This window comes from Salmo salar, chromosome ssa01 (genome assembly GCF_905237065.1).
Source record: "Salmo salar chromosome ssa01, Ssal_v3.1, whole genome shotgun sequence".
Lineage (NCBI taxonomy): Eukaryota > Metazoa > Chordata > Actinopteri > Salmoniformes > Salmonidae > Salmo > Salmo salar.
Window position 1 is genome coordinate 19,572,320 of NC_059442.1, and position 26,611 is coordinate 19,598,930.

General features: G+C 42.6%; 1 protein-coding gene across 2 annotated transcripts in view; it reads right to left on the reverse strand.

The window, feature by feature from the left end:
• Positions 1-26,611, reverse strand: part of LOC106571989 (transcription regulator protein BACH2) — a 53,026-nt gene that overhangs the window by 13,304 nt on the left and 13,111 nt on the right. The window contains exon 1 of one of the 2 annotated variants that reach the window (XM_014145788.2): positions 5,508-5,950. The exons of the other annotated variant lie outside the window; for it this stretch is intronic. The gene's annotated coding sequence lies outside the window, so the exon portion shown is untranslated. Of the gene's footprint in view, positions 1-5,507; positions 5,951-26,611 lie in introns of those variants that run through there. 2 annotated transcript variants of the gene reach the window in all.

Here is a 26,611-nt window from a genome sequence, read left to right on the forward strand (position 1 = left end):
CTTGATTGAAAATAATCAGAACTTGATTGAACAGATTGACTGCTCTAGTCTCGAGTTTCTCTCTGTGTGCTAAACAGGCCAGCAGCAGAACATAACTAATGTCTCTGTATCAGTTTGAAATGTGGAGGACAAAACCACAAATTAGCCACAGGCAAAGAACTTGTAACACACCGATATGTCAATGGAAATTTGCCATCACTGCAACCCAGTGACAATACCTTCACAATACCTTTGTAAATTAGACTAACAAACTCCCAAGCCATACCTTTGTAAATTAGACTAACAAACTCCCAAGCCATACCTTTGTAAATTAGACTAACAAACTCCCAAGCCATACCTTTGTAAATTAGACTAACAAACTCCCATGCCATACCTTTGTAAATTAGACTAACAAACTCCCATGCCATACCTTTGTAAATTAGACTAACAAACTCCCATGCCATACCTTTGTAAATTAGACTAACAAACTCCCATGCCATACCTTTGTAAATTAGACTAACAAACTCCCATGCCATACCTTTGTAAATTAGACTAACAAACTCCCATGCCATACCTTTGTAAATTAGACTAACAAACTCCCAAGCCATACCTTTGTAAATTAGACTAACAAACTCCCATGCCATACCTTTGTAAATTAGACTAACAAACTCCCAAGCCATACCTTTGTAAATTAGACTAACAAACTCCCATGCCATACCTTTGTAAATTAGACTAACAAACTCCCATGCCATACCTTTGTAAATTAGACTAACAAACTCCCATGCCATACCTTTGTAAATTAGACTAACAAACTCCCAAGCCATACCTTTGTAAATTAGACTAACAAACTCCCATGCCATACCTTTGTAAATTAGACTAACAAACTCCCATGCCATACCTTTGTAAATTAGACTAACAAACTCCCAAGCCATACCTTTGTAAATTAGACTAACAAACTCCCATGCCATACCTTTGTAAATTAGACTAACAAACTCCCAAGCCATACCTTTGTAAATTAGACTAACAAACTCCCAAGCCATACCTTTGTAAATTAGACTAACAAACTCCCAAGCCATACCTTTGTAAATTAGACTAACAAACTCCCATGCCATACCTTTGTAAATTAGACTAACAAACTCCCATGCCATACCTTTGTAAATTAGACTAACAAACTCCCAAGCCATACCTTTGTAAATTAGACTAACAAACTCCCATGCCATACCTTTGTAAATTAGACTAACAAACTCCCAAGCCATACCTTTGTAAATTAGACTAACAAACTCCCAAGCCATACCTTTGTAAATTAGACTAACAAACTCCCAAGCCATACCTTTGTAAATTAGACTAACAAACTCCCATGCCATACCTTTGTAAATTAGACTAACAAACTCCCATGCCATACCTTTGTAAATTAGACTAACAAACTCCCATGCCATACCTTTGTAAATTAGACTAACAAACTCCCAAGCCATACCTTTGTAAATTAGACTAACAAACTCCCATGCCATACCTTTGTAAATTAGACTAACAAACTCCCATGCCATACCTTTGTAAATTAGACTAACAAACTCCCATGCCATACCTTTGTAAATTAGACTAACAAACTCCCATGCCATACCTTTGTAAATTAGACTAACAAACTCCCATGCCATACCTTTGTAAATTAGACTAACAAACTCCCAAGCCATACCTTTGTAAATTAGACTAACAAACTCCCAAGCCATACCTTTGTAAATTAGACTAGATATCATTGTTATTCATGACACTTGCTCTTGGCTGTCAAATTCCTTAACTCACCACAACACCGGATACATTTTTTTAAATAGTCTGTTTCTGTAAACAAGCGGTTGCAGATTGTTTCATCATGTTGCCTGCTGTGTGTGGGTGATATATTTCAACATCATGTTTGTCTGCCAGACAGACAGCTTATAGGCAGACAGGCAGCTATAATCTCACAAGCTGTAAACTGTATAATCATTACTCCAGGCTTCTGGGAGTCCGACTGTTAATACTTGATGAGAGTCAGGGGAGTAGAGTGTATCCTCCTACTCACCCCTCCTCCTCACCCCCTCCTCCTCACCCTCCTCCTCACCCCCTCCTTCTTACCCCCTCCTCCTCACCCCCTCCTTCTTACCCCCTCCTCCTCACCCCTCCTTCTTACCCCCTCCTCCTCACTCCTCCTCCTCACCCCTCCTCCTCACCCCCTCCTCCTCACCCTCTCCTCCTCACCCTCCTCCTCACCCCCTCCTTCTTACCCCCTCCTCCTCACCCCCTCCTTCTTACCCCCTCCTCCTCACCCCTCCTTCTTACCCCCCTCCTCCTCACTCCTCCTCCTCACCCCCTCCTTCTTACCCCCTCCTCCTCACCCTCCTCTTCACCCCCCTCCTTCTTACCCCCTCCTCCTCACCCCCTCCTTCTTACCCCCTCCTCCTCACCCCTCCTCCTCACCACCTCCTCCTCACCCATCCTCCTCACCCCCTCCTCCTCACCCTCCTCCTTCTTACCCCCTCCTCCTCACCACCTCCTCCTCACCCCTCCTCCTTCTTACCCCCTCCTTCTTACCCCCTCCTCCTCACCCCTCCTCCTTCTTACCCCCCTCCTCCTCACCACCTCCTTCTGACCCCCCTCCTTCTTACCCCCCTCCTCCTCACCCCCTCCTCCTTCTTACCCCCTCCTCCTCACCCCTCCTCTTCACCGCCTCCTTCTAACCCCCTCCTCCTCACCCCCTCCTTCTAACCCCCTCCTCCTCACCCCCTCCTTCTTACCCCCTCCTCCTCACCCACTTCTTCATATAGGGTGTGAACTGAGGATGGGTATTCACAGTATAAATCTATTAAGACTTTGCCTTGGTTTGTCTGTAGGCGACTATACTGCAATAGGATACAGTGTACCAAGACGTTGTATAGGCAAAAGCAGACACAAACTCAGTGATATACACCAGTCGTCATTTTAGAGCACAGCAGGCTGATATAGAGGACGAGAGAATCAGTCTCTCAGATGATGAGAGAGATAATCAACTGATGATAGGCTACTCTATTATATGAGCAACGACTATCAGCCAAGTGAGGAACTGTGTGTGTGTGTGGGGGGGTGACATTACAAAGGCAATAAACAAACACATTAACAAAGCCCCCCCCCCACAAATCCCCTTTGTAGATGACTTATGAATCTGTATTAGTGACAACAATTAAATATTGAACAGCTCTTCTGGGCCACACTGTCTCTGCCTGCGGTGCAAATGAACAAGATCAGCACTAGATAGCACAGCTGTGATAAAACCTCAGAAGCTCAACTCAAAGGAAAGCAGCGGTGTAAAGTACTTAAGTAAAAATACTTTCAAGTACTACTTAAGTAGTTTTTTGGGGTATCTGTACTTTACTATTTATATTTTTGATTACTACTTTTACTTTTACTTCACTACATTCCTGAATAAAATATTGTACTTTTTACTCCATACATTTTCCTTGACACCCAAAAGTGCTCATTACATTTTGAATGCTTACCAGGACAGGAAAATTGTCAAATTCACACACTTATCAACCGAACATCCCTGGTCATCCCTACTGCCTCTGATCTGGTGGACTAACTAAACAGAGAACATCCCTGGTCATCCCCTGGGCCTCTGATCTGGTGGACTAACTAAACACACATGCGTTGTTTGTAAAGGATGTCTGAGTGTTGGAGTGTGCTCCTGGCTTTCTGTAAATAAAATAAAAACAAGAAAATGGTGCCATTTGGTTTGCTTAATATAAGGAATTTGAAATTATTTAACTTTTACTTTTGATACTTAAGTATATTTTAAACCAAATAAAAATATACTTTTACTTTTACTTGAGTCATTTTCTATTAAGGTATCTTTACTTTTACTCAAGTATGACAGTTGGGTACTTTTTCCACCACTGAAGGAAAGCCACGTAGACCCACATCATCTCCCATAGTAACAATTCCCCAAAAAATCGATACAAAAAAATAATAATCACAATGTAAAATAATTATCCAGGTGAGTCACCGAAAATAAATGCTCTAGTATACATTTTTCGACCTGGAATTTCCACAGGGAATGCACGGAAACGTAGGAGTAATTTAGGGAGCAATATTATAACAATATTATAACATGATAGTTAAAAGTGAGGCTAACCTATATTCAACCTATCTGCATCCATCAAACAGCCACACATCTAAGGCTGCCCCATGAGTGAGAGGGAGAGAGAAAACACACCACTCGTGGCCATCGGCAGATCTGATAGAGATTATCAGCAAACAAACGTAAATTATTTATCACAGAGCACAGAGAGCGGGGCCACAGTCTTCCTCTGGGCTGGCAGAGAAATATTAATTAACAAACAGTAATAATTCAGGGCTCCCCACTCGAGGGCCGATAGTGGTGGTACACTATACACCACTGACAACTGTATGCCCTACTTCCCTCCCTCTTGTCTTCTCCCTGCCCTGATTATGTCTTATTTTCAACTCACCAAAATGTGTGTGTCTGCATGTGTGTGTGTGTGTGTGTGTGTGTGTGTGTGTGTGTGTGTGTGTGTGTGTGTGTGTGTGTGTGTGTGTGTGTGTGTGCGCGCTCATTGGGGGTGGGTGTGAGAGAGTATAAGAAAAGGAGGGTTTGAGAGTGGGTTTTATGTGAGACCCAGCTCGACGGCTACATCTGAAATCAATAACACAATGTTTGACTTATTTTCTTCCAAGACATAATCAGTAAACAATAGGGCCATTAGGTTGCATGAGACATCACGCAAAGAGTGACATTAAGAACGCAAAGGGATCTGGGCAACAGAGTACATTACCAGGGCCCTTTTAGTCCACCAGATCAGAGCCCAGAGCTGCTGGGCCGGAAATGCACCAGTCGCATCATCTGTGTTTAACAATACCTCTTTGTTCCAGAATCAGGGTTAGGATGTCTCACTTTCAGAAGGTCAGTGTAACCCATGATATATGTCTTCTGAGGTCATTCCTAACACTGTTTGTGCAACTCTCAATCTTCTTTACTGCTATAAGTCACCCTGGCATTGTCAAGTGAAATTGAATTTACTGCAAACGAGCTCTCCACTGGCCCTGCAGACAAGATAATGGCATATTTAAGGGTTACTCGAGAAGCAACTGAAGGGCGAGATGACCTGTGCACGGCCAGCCTGTTCAATTTAAGGGACTGATTCATTTCAAATGGACTAAGTAAGAGCATACGTCATGTGAAATGTATACATCATGAAGAATAGAGATCATACTTTATGAGTAGTTCATGATTTAACTACAGAGTAGAGAGAAAGAGCCAGCGAGAGACAAGGAAAAAGAGGGAGTGTGTGTGTGTGTGTGTGTGTGTGTGTGTGTGTGTGTGTGTGTGTGTGAGTGAGTGAGTGATTGCACAGTAGTAGTAGTGGTGTAAGTTACAATGTACTCCCATCTAGACGCTGACATGATACAGTGGCTCCCATCCCTGGTCACTCACTATCAATACTCAATTTCACCTTGTTCGCTACTTCAGCATCCACCACAACCATGACTCATGCAATGCATACCTCAGACAACTTTACAGAGAAGTATCATGATGTCTCTCTCTAGTCCACGGCAAGGTCAGTGACTCCAGTTAAATATGCCATAGTAAACCCTCTCCCTCAGAGGGCCTGGGCAGGTATTTCTCATGGCTAACAGCAGGAAGGCATCCATGCTAACCAGCCAGTCAGTGGGGAGTGCGGTCACGGTGTAGTAGGCAGTAGAGTATTTTTGCCGTATGGTGGTGACTAAACTAAAGTGAACTAAACGGAGGGTGCAGGAGGAGTGAATCATGACCTACCACAGCTAAGTGTTATGTTGGTCAGAGCCCAGCCAACCCGGGGTGATTCACAACCACAGCCCAGTTTAAAACGGTAACTGAGAGCTCAGCTAGCCCACCGGCCATGTGATAGAAACACAAAATGCTGCGCTGGCCAGGAATAACCCCAGCAGTCAGTGAGTGTAGAGAACTATTCATTCATGGTCAAACATGGACCGGCTACTGAATGGGTGTGTGTTTGTGTGTGTGTGTGTGTGTGTGTGTGTGTGTGTGTGTGTGTGTGTGTGTGTGTGTGTGTGTGTGTGTGTGTGTGTGTGTGTGTCTGCATGGCTGCTTCATGACTGACAAAAGCCAAGTCAGTACAAACAACAGATATTTTCTCTGAATGCATCAGTTTCGCCTCGCAAAATGCAAGAACCTTATAAATTGAAGATTTATACATTGAGAACGATTCCACAAATACAGTCCACACCTACGTATTTGGATGAAAACGAATGGAAAAAGAAATAATCTCAGATTCAATGGTGCATAAAACCTCAGAGTTTTCACCCTCGGCCCCCTGGGAAGTGTGTGGTCCCTGGCTGGTGCTGGCAGCACACCAGGAGATCTGTGGCTGATCATGTTTCACCCCAGAGCTGGGTGACGACCTCACAACAGCTGGTGTGTGTGTATGTGACAGAGAGAGTGAGAGGGAGAGAGAGACTTCACTTACTTTGGCAATGTTAACATATGTTTCCCATGCCAATGAAGACCCTTGAATCGAACTGAATTGAATTGAAAGAGAGAGGAGTGAGGAGAAGAAGAGAGTGAGTGGAATGTGACTTCAAAACATGAAAACATCAAATATCTGTAAATTGCAACAACAAAAAATGAAATGCCATCAGGGGTCCACTCATATCTGCAATGCCCTGTGGTTAACAAGTTAAACACAGTACAGGTCAGGAACAACAACGACATGCTTTCACAGTTTATCGCGCCTCCATTAGTATAGCATCCGTTGTCAGATCAAGTGGAAATAGTCTGGGGGAGGAAAGGAGGTTTGGGCTGTGACAGAAAGCACAACCTTAATGTCACTGTGAGGGAGGACCTGGTGAAATATCACAGCAGGGAAAGTCAAGAGGACATTAAGGGCCAAAAACGTGAAGGAAGTGAGAGAAAGTCTGTGAGACAAAACCACAGGGTGACTTTCTGTTGAATACATTCTGGTTTTGGGGTACTTTCAGAGGGAGAAGAAATACAGGGAACTGGGTCTTTGGCACCTCTGAGCGTCAGGCCAACAGCCACCGCTTCCACTTCCTCTAAAACATACATGGAAAACAGAACATCACTCAAATAATCATCTTGAATCAATATCATAATCCATAGGGACTATTAATTGGGGTGGCAGGTAGCCTAGTGGTTAGAGCGTTGGACTAGTAACCGAAAGGTTGCAAGCTTGAATCCGCCGAGCTGACAAGGTAAAAATCTGTTGTTCTGCCCCTGAACAAGGTGGTTAACCCACTGTTCCTAGGCCGTCATTGAAAATAAGAATTTGTTCTTAACTGACTTGCCTAGTTAAATAAAGGCTAAATGTATCTGGATATTTTATAATTTTGCTCATGTGGAAATGATCAGAACTAATATTGATGTATGGGGACAAAATAAATGTAAAAATAGTCAATGTAAAAATAGTTTGAGTGATTACCATGAAGGTGTAAAACCTCTCTGTTAACAAATGGTCACAAAGAGAGGAATGTTGTGCCAAACCACTTTCATGTAGGATATTTCATTCACTGGTTAACACTATCATTCTCTGCAGCTGAAAGCAAAAGTACACGAGTGGGTCGTTCCACACCTACAGTGTTTCCATAAAGGGAAATATACCTGGCCAAATCCTAACTCAGATATTTGTGTCAAATCATGCATTGACGTCAACAGCACATTTAGGTTACATGTGTGTTTAGGTTACACGCGCGTTTAGGTTACACGCGCCTTTAGGTTACACGCGCCTTTAGGTTACACGCGCCTTTAGGTTACACGCGCCTTTAGGTTACACGCGCGTTTAGGTTACACGTGCGTTTCAGCCCTAAAAAGAGAAGATGTAGACTTTTCATTTATGAAATCAGAGCGTAGTCAATTGGTGTATTTCATCCAGGGACTGAGTCACTGTGAACTGGTTACTGGATCCTAGGATATTGCTAAGAAGAGATATTCTTAAGAAGAGACACCTCACCCCCCCTCCCTCTCTCTGTCTAATCCTCCCTTCTCACATGAAGACAGTGATTATGACAACTACTGACCCTAATAAAAGCTGCAGGCTGTGGCTCAGTTGGTAGAGCATGGTGTTTGCAATGCCAGCATGGTGTGTGCAATGCCAGGGTTGTGGGTTTGATTCCCACAGGGGTCCAGTACAAGAGAAAAAATAAATAAATAATATGCATGAAATGTATGCATTCACTACTGTAAGTCTCTCTGGATAAGTGTGTCTGCTAAATGACTAAAATGTAAATGATGATCAAGTCCCAAACCAACAAGGTGAGTGTATACATTACACATGTCCTAACCCAAACAGGGGTGTTTCCATCTGTAGGGACCTACTCTTCAATGGCTATCAGTGCGTTTCCTGACCGAAGTCATCCATTCTCCTCTTCTTTCAGCTCTGCGGCTGACATCCTTTATGGCCTGGGGCTTTTGCTTCTGTCTCCATGTCGTGCACACTAGGGTTTCAGGTAAACTCAGGTGTTCCTCGAATATGATTGGATGTCTCACATCTGTGGAGTAACGCGATGGGAGAATTCTAGAGCATCTAGTGCCATCACAAAAGTTATCGGCTGGGAACCAAAATGAGTTATGGGTGATATTCAAACAAGTAAGAAAGAAAGGTTACGGATCACACGGTATCAATGTACTTCCCCAACAATCCTCAACATCTTCCCGACTAACTGTATCTTTTCGATCTCTCTCCTTCTAGCCTAGGGGTGCCAAAACTTATTTTGACCAGCGGTCCGCATTCGGTCTTCACCAAGGTCTGGAGGGCCATACTTAAAATGCAGAATATTTCCTCGCCGGGAGAAAATGGCATGTTTTTACTCAAACCTCCCACAGAACGTATTGATGTTTGACACCCCTGCTCTAGCATATGCATCAAAATATGGAATTTTCTCTATAATCGCTGTCCCTACCAAAGTCATTAGATTACGCCCAAAGAAGCGCCTTTTAGGGCCTTCACAGCTCCATCAATGTTAATGGGCCATGATGAGGAACATTAACACGAGCTCCAAAGACCAACTAACTGCCTTGTGTCATCGCAAAATGAGCAGATTATGCACCGCACACATCGCAATTAACATGACACAGCAGCCATTTCTGCATCATTATCTGTAATATATTCACAGCTGGCCAAAAGATTCCAGGCTATTTCATAGAGAAACATTAATAATGTCAATCTCTAAGGGACCTCTCAAATGTGGTTATATGTCATATATTGGATGTGTATGACAGTGCTGTGGGGGCTTGTGAGAGCTCTTACCAAGAAACTAGAAAAGAGACAATGTTTGGCGGCAGGTAGCCTAGCGGTTAGAGGTTGGGCCAGTAAACAAAAGGTCACTTTTCGAATACCTGAGCCGACAACAGTCTGTCGATGTGCACTTGAGCAAGGCATTTAACCCTAATTTGCTCCAGGGGCACCGTACTACGATGGCTGACCCTGTAAAATAACCCATTTCACTGCACCTATCCAGTGTATGAGACAATAAAAACTAATCGTGAGCATTCCAAGTAAAAGGTTAAAAAAAAATACTTGTAGGAGGATGTTGTAGGAGGATATAGCATGTTGTAGGAGGATATAGCATTTTTAACCTAAGCTTGTTTTCATATTGGAGGGTGAAAGCATGGTGGTGTATGACTGCATGCGAGTATGACCAAGTGGTTGTTAATTTACCTCCTACTGTACTATATAATCTGTCCCAGGGCTGTCGAGGCTCACAAACACTAATCCCCTCACATCAAAGACCAAACCATGTCTTGTTACAGTCACAAACATGAAAATGAATGTGAGAGCATAATAATGTGAGAAGACAGGTGTAACCACCACATAGGGCACAGTCTCACATCCTTCAGTATTGGCACATTATTCTCCACGGTTACATCAAACATTGCTATGATCCGTAGTCTTATTTCAAACCGAGGGCAGGGAGGGAGAGAAAGAGAGAGATCTTTCATCACTCCACCTCCGCTCGGCACGAACCAGGGGGAGATTTCACCACTGTGACTGTAACTAGGAGAAACAGTGAAAAGGTGACATCACATCATGGATTCAGAAAAACTAGCGGACTGAAAAATCTAAATAATTTAGCAAAGTAGTTTCAAGTTTAGTTTAGTTTATTAGGATCCTCATTAGTTACTGCACATGCAGAATCTACTCTTCCTGGGTCCACATAAAACATACAAATACATGACAAAGTACAGAACCGTTAAAGACAAGAACAACATAAGATATTACATTACATTCAAAAAAATAAAAATAAAAGAAGAGTTATATATTAGAAAGACACCAAGAGACAATTAAAATACTATTTACACAATATTCATATACGCATATTCAGATTCTTATATATAGTAAAGTTAAATTAGGCACTGTGATAAAATGTGTTTTTAAAATGTTTTTTTTAAAGCTAAACTTGCTTTTTGCCTGAGTAACCTCTGGTGGCAGAGCATTCCATGATGGCATAGCTCTATACATAACTGCACGACGCATTAAATGTGTATTTGGTTTGGGTACCGTGAAGAAACCCATAGTGGCGTGTCTGCTGGAATATGTATGTCTGTTTGAAGTGTATGCAAATATATTATACAAGAGGTTAGGCAGTTTCAATACACAAATGTTTTTTTTAAAGACTAGAAGGGAAGAAGTCAATTTCTTTTTAACCCTTAAACCATGCATGTTGTTGATGTTAGTTCTGTGTGTGTAGTTAAGGGCAAGACGTGCTGCTTTGTTTTGAGCCAGCTGCAACTTGCTAGGTCTTTCTTCGTTGCACCTGATCTTATTAACAGTTATTAACTGTAATAAAGATGGGACAAGTTCAGAACCATCTTTTTTGTAACAGACATTATAAGGGCACAAGGCGAGACCCAGATGCAGACATGGGAGGCAGATGGTTTGAGTCTTTGATATTTATTAATCAATCCAAAAGGGGTCGGCAAGAGAATGGTCGTGGACAGGCAAAAGGTCAAAACCAGTTCAGAGCCGAGGAGGTACAGAGTGGCATGCAGGCTCGAGGTCAGGGCAGGCAGAATGGTCAGGCAGGCGGGTATGGTGTCCAGAAACAGGCAAGGGTCAAAACCGGGAGGACTAGCAAAAAGAGAATAGAAGCAGGAGAACGGGAAAACACTGGTTGACTTGAAAGACATACAAGGCGAACTGGCACAGAGAGACAGGAAACACAAGGATGAATACACCAGGGAAAATAAGTGACACCTGGAGGGGGTGGAGACAATCACAAGGACAGGTAAAACAGATTAAGGTGTGACAGACATACCTCTCCCCATCTTCACAACTTTGTCAATATGACTTGACCATGATAACTGACCATCCAATGGTACTCCTAGGAGTTCAGCTACTTCCAACTTGTTCAATGGTCACACCCTTTATACACAACTCCAGTTGAGGTTTAGGTATAAGAGAATGCTTTGAACCAAATACAATGCTTTTGGTTTTAGATGTACTTAAGACCAATTTATTGTTAATTACCCATTCTGACACTGACTAACTACTTGGTAAGATTCTCAATGAACTCCCTGGCTTCAGGTGCTGATGTGTAGAGTGTGCAATTATCAGCATACATAGTCATTTTAGCTTCTTGTATGACAAGTGGCAAATAATTTGTAAAAATAGAGAAGAGTAACGGCCCAAGACAACTGCCCTGAGGGATACCACACTGTACATATCTGATGTTAGAGAAGCTTCCATTGAAGAACACTCTCTGGGTTCTATTCGATAAGTTACTCTCCAACCATGTGATGACAGGTGATATAAAGCCATAACAAGTGAGTTTTTACAATAACAATTTATAATCAATAACATAAAAAGCTGCACTGAAATCTAACAATACATCTTAAACTATCATCTTATTATGCATTTATTTTTGCCAATCATCAGTCATCTGAGTCAGTGCAGTACAACTTGAATGCCCTTCCCTATATGCATGCTGAAAATCAGTGGTTATCTTGTTCTTTGAAAAATAGCATTATATTTGTTCAAACACAATTTTGTCCATCAGTTTACTAAAAACAGGCAGCAAACTGATTGGTCAGTTGTTAGAGGCACCAAAGGGTGCTTTACTATTTTTAGGTAGTGGAATTACTTTAGCTTCCTTCCACGTCTCTTGACACACACACTCCTTTTCGCTTTCGTTAAAAACATGGCAAATAGGGGTGACAATACAGTCTTCTACCATTCTCAATAGTTTCCCATATAGGTTGACTATACCTGGTGTATTATCATTACTGATGGATAAAAATAGTTTTTCCATCTCTTCCACACAAACTTCACCAAATTCAAAACAGCAATCCTTCTCTTTCATTATTAGATCTTCAATACACAAATATGATGGTTGTCACGTCCTGGCCAGTATAAGGTTAATTGTTTTTGTAGTTTGGTCAGGACGTGGCAGAGGGTATTTGTTTTATGTGGTTCGGGGTGGTGTGTTTGTGTAAAGGGTGTTTGATTTAGTATTTCCGGGTTTTTGGTTGATGGTCTATGTGTTTGTATTCTATGGTTAGTCTAGTGTGTGTGTTTCTATGTTTGGTTAATTGGGGTTGGGACTCTCAGTTGAAGGCAGGTGTTGTCTATCTGCCTTTGATTGAGAGTCCCATATATTAGGGTGTGTTTGTGTGTGTGATTTGTGGGTGATTGTTCTGTGTTGAGCTTTGCTTTGCCAGACTGTTTGTTAGTTGTTCGTTTTTTCGGTTTTGTTATTTTGTATGTTCATTTTTGAAGATAATTAAAAATCAAGATGAGCATTCACGTACCTGCTGCGTTTTGGTCCTCCATTTCTACCAACGACAACCGTGACAGAATCACCCACCAACTATGGACCAAGCAGCAGAAGAAGGAGCAGAGGGATTTCGAGTTGGACTGGCGGGAGAAGTGGACCTGGGAGGAAGTTCTGGACGGGGCCGGACCTTGGCACCAGGCTGAGGATTATCGCCGCCCGCAGTGGGAAATTGAGGCAGCCAAGGCAGAGAGGCGGAGGTACGAGGCCATGGACGCGCTGAGGGAGAAGCACAATAATTTTTTTGGGGGGGGCACACAGGTAGTTTGGCTAGGCGTAAGAAGAGCCGGAAGCCAGCTACCCGTGGTTATATGGAGGAGCGTATGGGGTGGAGAGCGCTATAGTGCGCTCCTCAGCGCAACATCTCACCCATATGCACGCACAGTCCGGTGCGCGTTATTCCAGCCCCTCGCAGGTGCCGTGCTAGAGCGGGCATCCAGCCTGGTAGGAGGATGCCTGCGCAGCGCATCTGGTCGCCGGTACGCCTCCGAGGACCAGGCTACCCAACTCCCGCTCTACGCACGGCTACCATCAGGCCCCTGCACAGCCCAGTCTGCCCTGTACGAGCACCCCGCTCGTACAGGGCTACTAGTTCCATCCAGCCAAGGCGGGTTGTGCAGGAGGTAAGCTCTAGACCGACTGTGTGCCTCCATAGCCCTGGGTTTCCAGCTCCTGTCTCTCGTGCGAAACCCGGAAGTGCGTCAACCCAGTCCGACTCGTCCTGTTCCCGCTCCCCGCACTAGCCTGGAGGTGCGTGTTAATAATCTGGTAAGCCCAGTACCAGCACCAGGCTACAAGTGCGTAAACCCAGCCTCACCAGTCAACAGTCATCAGAGCTGCCCGCCAGTCAACAGTCGTCATCAGAGCTGCCCGCCAGTCAACAGTCGTCATCAGAGCTGCCCGCCAGTCAACAGTCGTCATCAGAGCTGCCCGCCAGTCAACAGTCGTCATCAGAGCTGCCCGCCAGTCAACAGTCGTCATCAGAGCTGCCCGCCAGTCAACAGTCGTCATCAGAGCTGCCCGCCAGTCAACAGTCGTCATCAGAGCTGCCCGCCAGTCAACAGTCGTCATCAGAGCTGCCCGCCAGTCAACAGTCGTCATCAGAGCTGCCCGCCAGTCAACAGTCGTCATCAGAGCTGCCCGCCAGTCAACAGTCGTCAGAGCTGCCCGCCAGTCAACAGTCGCCAGAGAGGTCAGACTGCGCTGAACTGCCGGAGTGGCCAGACTGCGCTGAACTGCCGGAGTGGCCAGACTGCGCTGAACTGCCGGAGTGGCCAGACTGCGCTGAACTGCCCGGAGTGGCCAGACTGCGCTGAACTGCCCGGAGTGGCCAGACTGCGCTGAACTGCCCGGAGTGGCCAGACTGCGCTGAACTGCCCGGAGTGGCCAGACTGCGCTGAACTGCCCGGAGTGGCCAGACTGCGCTGAACTGCCCCGAGTTGCCAGACTGCCCAGACTGTCCCGAGTTGCCAGACTGCCCAGACTGTCCCGAGTTGCCAGACTGCCCAGACTGTCCCGAGTTGCCAGACTGCCCAGACTGTCCCGAGTTGCCAGACTGCCCAGACTGTCCCGAGTTGCCAGACGGCCCAGACTGTCCCGAGTTGCCAGACGGCCCAGACTGTCCCGAGTTGCCAGACGGCCCAGACTGTCCCGAGTTGCCAGACGGCCCAGACTGTCCCGAGTTGCCAGACGGCCCCAGACTGTCCCGAGTTGCCAGACTGTCCCGAGTTGCCAGACGGCCCAGACTGTCCCGAGTTGCCAGACGGCCCAGACTGTCCCGAGTTGCCAGACGGCCCCAGACTGTCCCGAGTTGCCAGACTGTCCCGAGTTGCCAGACTGCCCCGACAGCCTGGAACGGCCTGAGCCGGAGCCACCTCCAGAAATAGGTGGGTTGGGGAGGGGGGGTGTAGCACAGTGCCGTCGTTGACGGCAGCCACCCTCCCTTCCCTCCCTTTAGAAAAGGGGAAACATTTTTTGGTGTTGCTTGGGGTTATTTTTTGTTAAGGTGCTTCTGGGGTAGCACCTTTAAGGGGGGGGGGTACTGTCACGTCCTGGCCAGTATAAGGTTAATTGTTTTTGTAGTTTGGTCAGGACGTGGCAGAGGGTATTTGTTTTGATGTGGTTCGGGGTGGTGTGTTTGTGTAAAGGGTGTTTGATTTAGTATTTCCGGGTTTTTGGTTGATGGTCTATGTGTTTGTATTCTATGGTTAGTCTAGTGTGTGTGTTTCTATGTTTGGTTAATTGGGGTTGGGACTCTCAGTTGAAGGCAGGTGTTGTCTATCTGCCTTTGCTTGAGAGTCCCATATATTAGGGTGTGTTTGTGTGTGTGATTTGTGGGTGATTGTTCTGTGTTGAGCTTTGCTTTGCCAGACTGTTTGTTAGTTGTTCGTTTTTTCGGTTTTGTTATTTTGTATGTTCATTTTTGAAGATAATTAAAAATCAAGATGAGCATTCACGTACCTGCTGCGTTTTGGTCCTCCATTTCTACCAACGACAACCGTGACAATGGTTCACTCTTCAATGTTGTCATTTCACTTCTGTTTGTCTACTTTACCAGTGAAAAAGTCATTGAAATGATTGGCTATATCAAAAGGTTTTGTTATAAATGACCCATCAACTTCAATGAACGATGAAGAGGAATTGGGTTTTCTGATCATAATATCATTTGAGGTGCTAAAAAGTATTTTTCCATCGTTTTTTATATGATTTATCTTATTTATGTAATATCATTTCTTATTATAAAAAGGTTTATTCACAACATTTCTCAATTGACAGTATGTCAACCAATCAGCTGAACAGCCTGACTTGACTTATAATTTCTTTCAACTATACAATTTAGCAATTCATCATCGATCCAGGGGGCTTTAACAGTTCTCTGCATGTTTGTCAATAATTGGCAAGAATAATTTGACAAATACTCCAAGTGCTGCATCTGGATTCTCCTCATAAACATCAGACCAACATACAGTACCAGTCAAAAGTTTGGACACACTTACTCATTCAAGGGTTTTTCTTTATTTTTCCATTTTCTACATGGTAGAATAATAGTGAAGACATCAAAACTATGAAATAACACACATGGAATCATGTAGTAACCAAAAAAGTGTTAAACAAATCAAAATATATTTTTGGAGATTCTTCAAAGTAGCCACCCTTTGCCTTGATGACAGCTTTGCACACTCTTGTCCAAACTTTTGACAGGTACTGTACATGTTTTACATCTTCAACAAAATAGTCCTGAGAAAACATTTTGAATGATCTCTTATGAAAACTTGGTACTTTGGCTTTCCTTGTTATTGCTACATTTGTTATGGTCACCTAAGCCAATGGGGACTGATATTGCTTTGGAGCAAAGCTCTGCAGCATTAGTGACGATATGATCTATACAAGTGGATGTCACAGATCCAACACTATTGGTATAGACTAGTTGGTTGTGTGATAACCTGGGTCCTGTTAATGGCATTAGTTACAGTAAGAAATGATAATGCAATTTTGTATTGTATTGCATTGTATTAACATGAGGTTATTCCTCGATAACTTATCAACAGTTACCACAACTCCTGTAACAATATTATTTTTAGAATAAGAATCCGTGAAGAGAAGTGGAGCTGGACAACCATGTTCTTTCCACATTCAAATAAAAGAGGTGGAGACGCTGACTAAGTGATCAAACATAACAAAGATGACCTGTGTTTGTTTACTTGATTGGACTGGTTTTCCCTCTCAATAATGTTTTATTTTTTAGCTTTATTTAAGTCAGTTAAGAACAAATTCTTAATTTTAATGACGGCCTAGGAACAGTGGGTTAACTGCCTTGTTCAGGGGCAGAACGACAGATTTTTACCTTGTCAGCTCGGGGATTCGATCTTGCAACCTTTCGGTTACTAGTCCAATGCTCTAACCACTAGGCTAACCTGCCGCCCCTCAACGACCCCTCGGTGGTCATAGAGCACATGACTCTACGTCACAGAGCCTGACTGGTCGGCTGGCTCCCAGGAGGAACCTCACAGCCCTACTCAGGTTGGTTAATAACTGACAGCATGTCGCACATAGCCACAGTTAAAGTGCATTCCAAGGACCCAGCTTATTCTCTCAAGCCCTGCCTGTGTTCCTTCCCGTGGTTCTGTAGGGTTTCCATGCCTGTCTGCCTAACTCCTCTCTCTGCATGAAGCTTCTCAAGGTTTCATCTCTCACTCTCTTCGCTCACACACTCACAAAGAGCTTGATGAGTTCTACAGGCCTCTTTCCTAGTGACATGTTCTCTGGCTTCATGCTGGCTCTTCGACTGCAAGGCCTTGTCACTGTTTTGCCCAGTGGTGCCGAGACTCATTCTCATATCAAATACGGCCCATCTGTAACTGGAGGTCCCATAGAGAATGATAGAGGATGGGGATAAACAACATGGGATTTGGCTTATCTGGAGGCTCACCCATGAAATGCATGGATTAACGCACCCCCCAAAACAACAATGACCCAGGGTATGATCATCTTACCATCTGATCCCCGGCTATACTAATCATGCCCTGCCATGCCAGATGGGTTGCCAGATCAATGGAAAAGTTATCCAACCCCAACCCAGTAGCCATGAGCTGTGCCAATATTGGGCCAGAATGCCCAGACTTGGGACATAATCGGTAAGCTTGGTGCAGTCAATGGCAGAAAGTAGCTACAATGGGGTGGAAGCCTGGTGTAAATCAGTGACGCGGCGCACAATTGGCCCAGCGTTGTCTGGGTTTGGCCAGGGTAGGCCATCATTGTAAATAAGAATTTGTTCTTAACTGAAAAATTATAAACATATCAAACCAATCAAATGCTTTGCTTGGGCGGAGCTCCAATAGTGCGTGATGGCAGGGAAATCGCAGATTCTCGATTTCCATAAATCACAGACTGTCGGCCACACTTGATACAGTAAACGTTTACCATAGCCTGTAGGTAGACATGCCATAATGTCTATATACACTACCATTCAAAAGTTTTGGGTCACTTAGAAATGTCCTTGTTTTTGAAAGAAAAGCACATTTTTTGTCCATTAAAATAACATCAAATTGATCAGAAATACAGTGTAGACATTGTTAATATTGTAAATGACTATTGTAGCTGGAAACTGATGATTTTTTTATGGAATATCTACATAGGCGTAGAGACACCGATTATCAGCAACCATCACTCCTGTGTTCCAATGGCACGTTGTGTTAGCTAATCCAAGTTTATCATTTTAAAAGGCTAATTGATCATTAGAAAACCCTTTTGCAATTATGTTAGTACAGCTGAAAACTGTTCTACTTTAGACTAGTTGAGTATATGGAGCATCAGCATTTGTGGGTTCGATTACTGGCTCAAAATGGCCAGAAACAAAAGCCTTTCTTCTGAAACTCATCAGTCTATACTTGTTCTGAGAAATGAAAGCTATTCCATGCGAGAAATTGCCAAGAAACTGAAGATTCCGTACAGCGCTGTGTACTACTCCCTTCATAGAACAGTGCAAACTGGCTCTAACAAGAATAGAAAGAGGAGTGGGAGGCCCCGGTGCACAACTGAGCAAGAGGACAAATACATTAGTGTCTAGTTTGAGAAACAGACGCCTCACAAGTCCTCAACTGGCAGCTTCATTAAATAGTACGCACAAAACACCAGTCTCAACGTCAACAGTGAAGAGGCAACTCTGGGATGCTGGCCTTCTAGGCAGAGTTGCAAAGAAAAATCCATATCTCAGACTGGCCAATAAAAAGAAAAGATTAAGATGGGCAAAAGAACACAGACACTTGACAGAGGATGGTTGCTGATAATGGGCCTCTGTACGCCTATGTAGATATTCCATTAAAAAATCTGCCGTTTCCAGTAGAGGTCGACCGATTATGATTTTTCAACGCCGATACCGATTACGATTTTTTTTCCCCCCCCGGCGGCGATACCGCTGCCGATTATTGGAGGACCAAAAAAAACGATACCGATTGAATCGGCCAATTTGATATATATTTGTAATAATTACAATTACAACAATACTGAATGAACAATGAACACTTTTATTTTAACTTAATATAATACATCAATAAAATCAATTTAGTCTCAAATAAATAATGAAACATGTTCAATTTGGTTGAAATAATGCAAAAACAAAGTGTTGGAGAAAAAAGTAAAAGTGCAATATGTGCCATGTAAAAAAGCTAACGTTTAAGTTCCTTGCTCAGAACATGAGAACATATGAAAGCTGGTGGATCCTTTTAACATGAGTCTTCAATATTCCCAGGTAAGAAGTTTTAGGTTGTAGTTATTATAGGACTATTTATCTCTATACCATTTGTATTTCATATACCTTTGACTATTGATGTTCTAATAGGTACTTTAGTATTGCCAGCCTAATCTCGGGAGTTGATAGGCTTGAAGTCATAAACAGCGCAATGCTTGAAGCATTGCGAAGAGCTGCTGGCAAATGCAGTAAAGTGCTGTTTGAATGAATGCTTACGAGCCTGCTGCTGCCTACCACCGCTCAGTCAGACTGCTCTATCAAATCATAGACTTAATTATAATATAATAACACACAGAAATACGAGCCTTAGGTCATTAATATGGTCAAATCCAGAAACTAGCATTTCGAAAACAGAACGTTTATAAAATACGGTTCCGTATTTTATCTAACGGTTGGCATCCATAAGTCTAAATATTGCTGTTACATTGCACAACCTTCAATGTTATGTCATAATTACGTAAAATTCTGGCAAATTAGTTTGCAAAGAGCCAGGCGGCACAAACTGTTGCATATACCCTGACTCTGCGTGCAATGAACGCAAGAGAAGTGACACAATTTCCCTAGTTTAATATTGCCTGCTAACCTGAATTTCTTTTAACTAAATATGCAGGTTTAAAAAAATATACTTCTGTGTATTGATTTTAAGAAAGGCATTGATGTTTATGGTTAGGTACATTCGTGCAAAGATTGTGCTTTTTTCGCAAATGCGCTTTTGTTAAATCATCCCCCGTTTGGCGAAGTTGGCTGTCTTTGTTAGGAAGAAATAGTCTTCACACAGTTCGCAACGAGCCAGGCGGCCCAAACTGCTGCATATACCCTGACTCTGTTGCACAGAACGCAAGAGAAGTGACACAATTTCCCTAGTTAAAAGAAATTCATGTTAGCAGGAAATATTAACAAAATATGCAGGTTTAAAAATATATACTTGTGTATTGATTTTAAGAAAGGTCTTGATGTTTATGGTTAGGTACAGTGAGGGAAAAAGTATTTGATCCCCTACTGATTTTGTACGTTTGCCCACTGACAAAGAAATGATCAGTCTATCATTTTAATGGTAGGTTTATTTGAACAGTGAGAGACAGATGCAAATCATTTTATAACATTTTTGACATGCGTTTTTCTGGATTCTTTTGTTGTTATTCTGTCTCTCACTGTTCAAATAAACCTACCATTATAATTATAGACTGATAATTTCTTTGTCAGTGGGCAAACGTACAAAATCAGCAGGGGATCAAATACTTTTTTCCCTCACTGTACACATTGGTGCAATGACGGTGCTTTTTTCGCGAATGAGCTTGTTAAATCACCCGTTTGGCGAAGTAGGTTATGATTCAATGATAAATTAACAGGCACCGCATCGATTATATGCAATGCAGGACAAGCTAGATAAACTAGTAATATCATCAACCATGTGCAGTTAATTTGTGATTATGTTAAGATTGACTGTTTTTTATAAGATACGTTTAATGCTAGCTTGCACCTTACCTTGGCTCCTTGCTGCACCCGCATAACAGGTAGTCAGCCTGCCACGCAGTGTCCTCGTGGAGTGCAATGTAATCGGCCATGATCGGTGTCCAAAAATGCCGATTACCGATTGTTATGAAAACTTGAAATCGGCCCTAATTAATAGGCCATTCCGATTAATCGGTCGACCTCTAGTTTCCAGCTACAATAGTCATTTACAACATTAACATTAATGTCTACACTGTATTTCTGATCAATTTCATGTTATTTTAATGGACAAAGAAACGTGCTTTTCTTTCAAAAACAAGGACATTTCTAAGTGACCCCAAAATTTTGAACGGTAGTGTATAATTCAAGAGCATTGAAACAGAGTTGTAATGCCTTTATCAACTTGATTGGTCAAAAAACACTGACGAACATTAGACTTGACGCAGCACCCATTCTACGGGCATGTGGGGGGAGGGTTCTGATGTGTTAAGAAGCACAAATATTCAACCACAATGTCAAAACAAATGTCATGCTGTGAACATGAATTGTCAACAGTTGATGACTCAACCAAAAACAATGCCTATTGAATATGATGAACTTGCAGCACAGATACAGATACGAATGCATGGAACAGCATGCATCAGGACTTTGGAGGTGCTTTAATGTCAGGAACACATACTTTCAACACATTTCTTCTGTGCAAGTGACACATTTTCCTTGTTGCAAGGTGCAAACAGATGGATTCATCAAATATTGAATGAGCAATAGTAGAAAAGGCCAACACGTTTTATCAATGTGTGCACTTTTATCAATCTTGGATTAAAATGCATAAATGTTTATGTCATATAGGAATTTGAAGGAATATAGGTTTAGATGTAGGTTTGCGGACAGTCATGATGAAAAATCAAAGGATATAGGTGTGAAATAGACAGAATCACATGACAGACCACTGCTAGAGCACCACAGAAAGATTGTTTATGGAGGAGAGAGAAAGAGAGAGTGCGAGAAAGAGAGCGAGAGAGAGATAGAGAGAGAAAGAGAGTGAGCGAGCGGGAGAACGAGCGGGAGAGCGAGAGAGCAAGAGAAAGAGTAAGAGAAAAAGAGAGAAAGAGAAAGATAGAGAAATAGAGAGAGAGAGAGAGTGTCTGTCCTTATCACCTTGGACGGGTTGATGGGAGTAGTAAAGGGGAGAGGAGAGGAGGCGAGGCATCGCTCCAATCGCTTTTCCTGCACCTCAGCAAACCTTTCAGACAAAAGGGAATCCTGATACACCCTACGCTTGACTTTCACTACACTGTAAATTATACATGCACCTCACAGTATTGTCTGTACTCTGTACATACTAAGCAGCTGTGCTTCAAAACTGCCTGCCAGACAGTGTGTGGAAAAATAACATGTGAGGTGATGTCTCATATTGATAGATTCTGTACTAAATGGGTAGATTCTGTAGTAAAATGCCAGATGTCTTTCTCTGGTTGGGTTGAATCCAATGCATTGGTTTCACTGTCTGCATCACAAAGACCTTATCCCTCTCTGTGTGACAGCACTGAGAAACACCTCACAGGGCTTCATCATACATAACGTAATGCAGAAATTAGATATGCAGAAAGCCCTCCTCAAAAAGATAGCCTTCTGAGGACGGCTATAGATATACAGTGCATTCGGAATGTGTTCAGACCCCTTCCCTTTTCCACATGTTGTTATGTATGAAATAAAACAAATCCTTATCAATCTACACACAATACCCCATAATGACGAAGCGAAAATAGTTTTTTTTATAAAAACAGAAATACCTTACTTACATAAGCATTCAGACCTTTTTCTATGAAACTCGACATTGAGCTCAGGTGCATTCTGTTTCCATAGATCATCCTTGAAATGTTTCTACAACTTGATTGGAGTCCACCTGTAGTAAATTCAAATGATTGGACATTATTTGGAAAGGCACACACCTGTCTACATAAGGTCCCACAGTTGACAGTGCATGTCTGAGCATAAACCAAGCCATGAGGTCGAAGGAACTGTCCGTAGAGCACCGAGACAGGTTTGTGTCAAGGCACAGATCTGTCTGCAGCATTGAAGGTCCCCAAGAACACATTGGCCTCCATCATTCTTAAATGAAAGAAGTTTGGAACCACCAAGACTCTTCCTAGAGCTCGCCACCCAGCCAAACTGAGCAATCAGGGGAGAAGGGCCTTGGTCAGGGAGGTGACCAAGAACCCGATGGTCACTCTGACAGAGCTCCAGAGTTCCTCTGTGAAGATGGGAGAACCTTCCAGAACGACAACCATCTCTGCCGCACTCCACCAATCAAGCCTTTATGGTAAAGTGGTCAGACAGAAGCCACTCCTCAGTAAAACGCACATGACAGCATGCTTGGAGTTTGCCAAAAGACACCTAAAGGACTCTCAGACCATGACAAACAAGATGTTCTGGTCTGACGAAACCAAGATTGAACTCTTTAGCCTGAATGCCAAGCGTCACATCTGAAGTAAACCTGGCATCATCCCTACGGTGAAGCATGGTGGTGGCAGCATCAAGCTGTGGGGATGTTTTTCAGCGGCAGGGACTGGAAGACTAGTCAGGATGGAGGGAAAGATGAACGGAGCAAAGTACAGAGAGCTCCTTGATGAAAACGTGCTCCAGAGCACTCAGGACCTCAGACTGGGGCAAAGGTTCACCTTCCAACAGGACAACGACTCTAAGCACACAGCCAAGACAATGCAGGAGTGGCTTGGGGTCAAATCTCTGAGTGTCTTTGAGTGGCTCAGCCAGAGCCCGGACTTGAACCCAATCTAACATCTCTGGAGAGACCTCATTCATCACAAAACCAACTGATGTTGCCAACTACTTTAATGATTTTTTCATTGGCAAGATTAAACAATAATTGTAATTTTAAATTCGGTAAAGGTAGTGTGGAAGAGCTGAAAAAATAATTGTTGTCTATCAACAATGACAAGCCACTTGGGTCTGACAACTTGGATGGAAAATTACTGAGGATAATAGCGGACGATATTGCCACTCCTATTGGCCATATATTCAATTTAAGCCTACTAGAAAGTGTGTGCGCTCAGGCCTGGAGGGAAGCAAAAGCCATTCAGCCACATAAGAATAGTAAAGCCCCCTTTACTGGCTCAAATAGTCGACCAATCAGCCCGTTACCAACCCTGAGTAAAGTTTTGGGAAAAATTGTATTGACCAGATACAATGCTATTTTACAGTAAACAAATTGACAACAGACTTTCCGCATGCTTATAGGGAAAGACATTCAACAAGCACAGCATTTGACTGATGATTGGCTGAGAGAAATTGATGATAAAAAGATTGCGGGGGCTGTTTTGTTAGACTTCAGTGCGGCTTTTGACATTATCGATCATAGTCTGTTGCTGGAAAAACGCATGTGTTATGGCTTTACACCCAGTGCTATATTGTGGATAACAGAGTTACCTGTCTAACAGAACATAGAGGGTGTCCTTTAATGGAAGCCTCTATAATATAATCAAGGTAAAATCAGGAATTCTCCCAGGCATCTGTCTAGGCTCCTTAATTTTTTCAATCTTTACTAACGACATGCCAATGGTTTTGAGTAAAGCCAGTTTGTCTATGTATGCGGATGACTCAACACTATACACATCAGCTGCTACAGTGACTGAAATGACTGCAACACTTAACAAAGAGCTGAAGTTAGTTTCATGCTTTGTCCCAAATAAAAGCATTGTATTTGGGACAAATCATTCACTAAACCCTAAACCTCAACTAAAACGTGTAATAAATCATGTGGAAATTGAGAAAGTTGAGGTGACTAAACTGCTTGGAGTAACCCTGGATTGTAAACTGTCATGGTCAAAACATTTTGATACAACAGTAGCTAAGATGAGGAGAAGTCTGTCCATAATAAAGTGCTGCTCTACCTTAATAGCACTATCAACAAGTTAGATCATACAGGCTCTAGTTTTGTCACACCTGGAATACTGTTCAGTCATGTAGTCCGGTGCCACAAAGACGGACTTAGGAAAATTGCAATTGGCTCAGAATAGGGCAGCACAGCTGGCCCTTGGATGAACAAGTGAGAGAAAACATTAATAATATGCATGTCAATCTCTCCTGGCTCAAAGTGGAGGACAGATTCATCACTACTTGTATTTGTGAGAGGTATTGACATGTTGAAAGCACCCAGATGTCTGTTTAAACGACTAGCACACAGCTCAGACACCTATGCATACCCCACAAGACATACCACCAGAGGTCTCTTCACAGTCCCCAAGTCCAGAAAAGACTATGTGAGGTGCACAGTACTACATAGAGCCATGACTACATGGACCTCTTTTTCACATCAGGTAACTGATGCAGGCAGTAGAATCAGATTTAAAAAACAGATAAAAATATGGAACAGCGGGGACTGTGAAGCAACACAAACATAGGCACAGACACATGCATACACACACGTACACATGTATTTTGTGTTGTAGATATGTGGTAGTGGAGTAGGGACCTGAGGGAACACACTTACTGTGTTGTGAAATTTGTTATGAATGTATTGTAATGTTTTTAAAATTGTATAACTGCCTTAATTTTGCCGGACCCCGGGAAGAGTAGCTAACGGGGATCAACAATAAATACAAATACAAAATAGCTGTGCAGCAACGCTCCACATCCAACCTGACAGAGCTTGAGAGGATCTGCAGAGAAGAATGGTAGAAACTCCCAAAATACAGGTGTGCCAGCTTGTAGCGTCATACCCAAGAAGATTTGAGGCCAGTTGTGCTTCAACAAAGGTGCTTCAACAAAGTATATATATTTTTTATTTATTTCACCTTTATTTAACCAGGTAGGCCAGTTGAGAACAAGTTCTCATTTACAACTGCGACCTGGCCAAGATAAAGCATAGCAGTGCGACACAAACAATAACACAGAGTTACACATAAACAAACATACAGTCAATAACACAAAATAAAATAAAAATAGAAAGATCTATGTACAGTGTGTGCAAGTACTGTGTGTGCAAAGTACTGAGTAAAGGGTCTGAATACTTATGTAAATGTGATAAATATATATAATTTTATATATAAATTACAAAAAATGTCCACAAACCTGTTTTTGCTTCATCATTATGGGGTATTGTGTGTTGATTGATGAGGGGAAAAAACTATGTAATACATTTTAGAACAAGGCTGTAACGTAAAACAAAATGTGGAAAAAGTCAAGGGGTCTGAATACTTTCCAAATGCACTGTAGATGTATCTGTACGCTGTATCTCTATTTTGGAGTTGAAACTAGGGCGATATGGCCTAAAACTCATATCTCAATATTTTCACATTTATTGGCAATTCACGATATACATTACCAGTCAAATGTTTGGATACACCTACTAATTTTCTTTATTTTTACTATTTTATACATGGTAGAATAATAGTGAAGACATCAACACTATGAAATAACACATAAAGAATCAAGTGATAACCATTTTTATTTTTTTTATCACAATATATTTGAGATTTGAGATTCTTCAAAGTAGCCACCCTTTGCCTTGATGACAGCTTGCACACTCTTGGCATTCGCTCAACCAGCTTAATGAGGTAGTCACCTGGAATGCATTTAAATTATCAGGTGTGCCTTGTTAAAAGTTAGTATGTGGAATATATTTTAGTCTTCAGCCAATCAGTTGTGTTGTGACAAGGTAGGGGTGGTATACAGAAGATAGCCCTATTAGGTAAAAGACCAAGTCCATATTATGGAAAAAGCAGCTCAAATAAGCAAAGAGAAGTCCATCATTACTTTAAGACATGAAGGTCAGTCAATACAGAAAAGTTTCAAGTGCAGTCGCAAAAACCATCAAGCGCTATGATGAAACTGGCTCTCATGAAGACCACCACAGGAAAGGAAGACCCAGAGTTACGACTGCTGCAGAGGATAAGTAATTAGAGTTAACTGCACCTCAGATTGTAGCCCAAATAAATGCTTCACAGATTTCAAGTAACAGATATCTCAACATCAACTGTTCAGAGGAGACTGCGTGAATCAGGCCTTCGTGGTCAATTTGCTGCAAGGAAACCCCTACTAAAGGACACCAATAAGAAGAAGAGACTTGCTTGAGCCAAGAAACACAAGCAATGGACATTA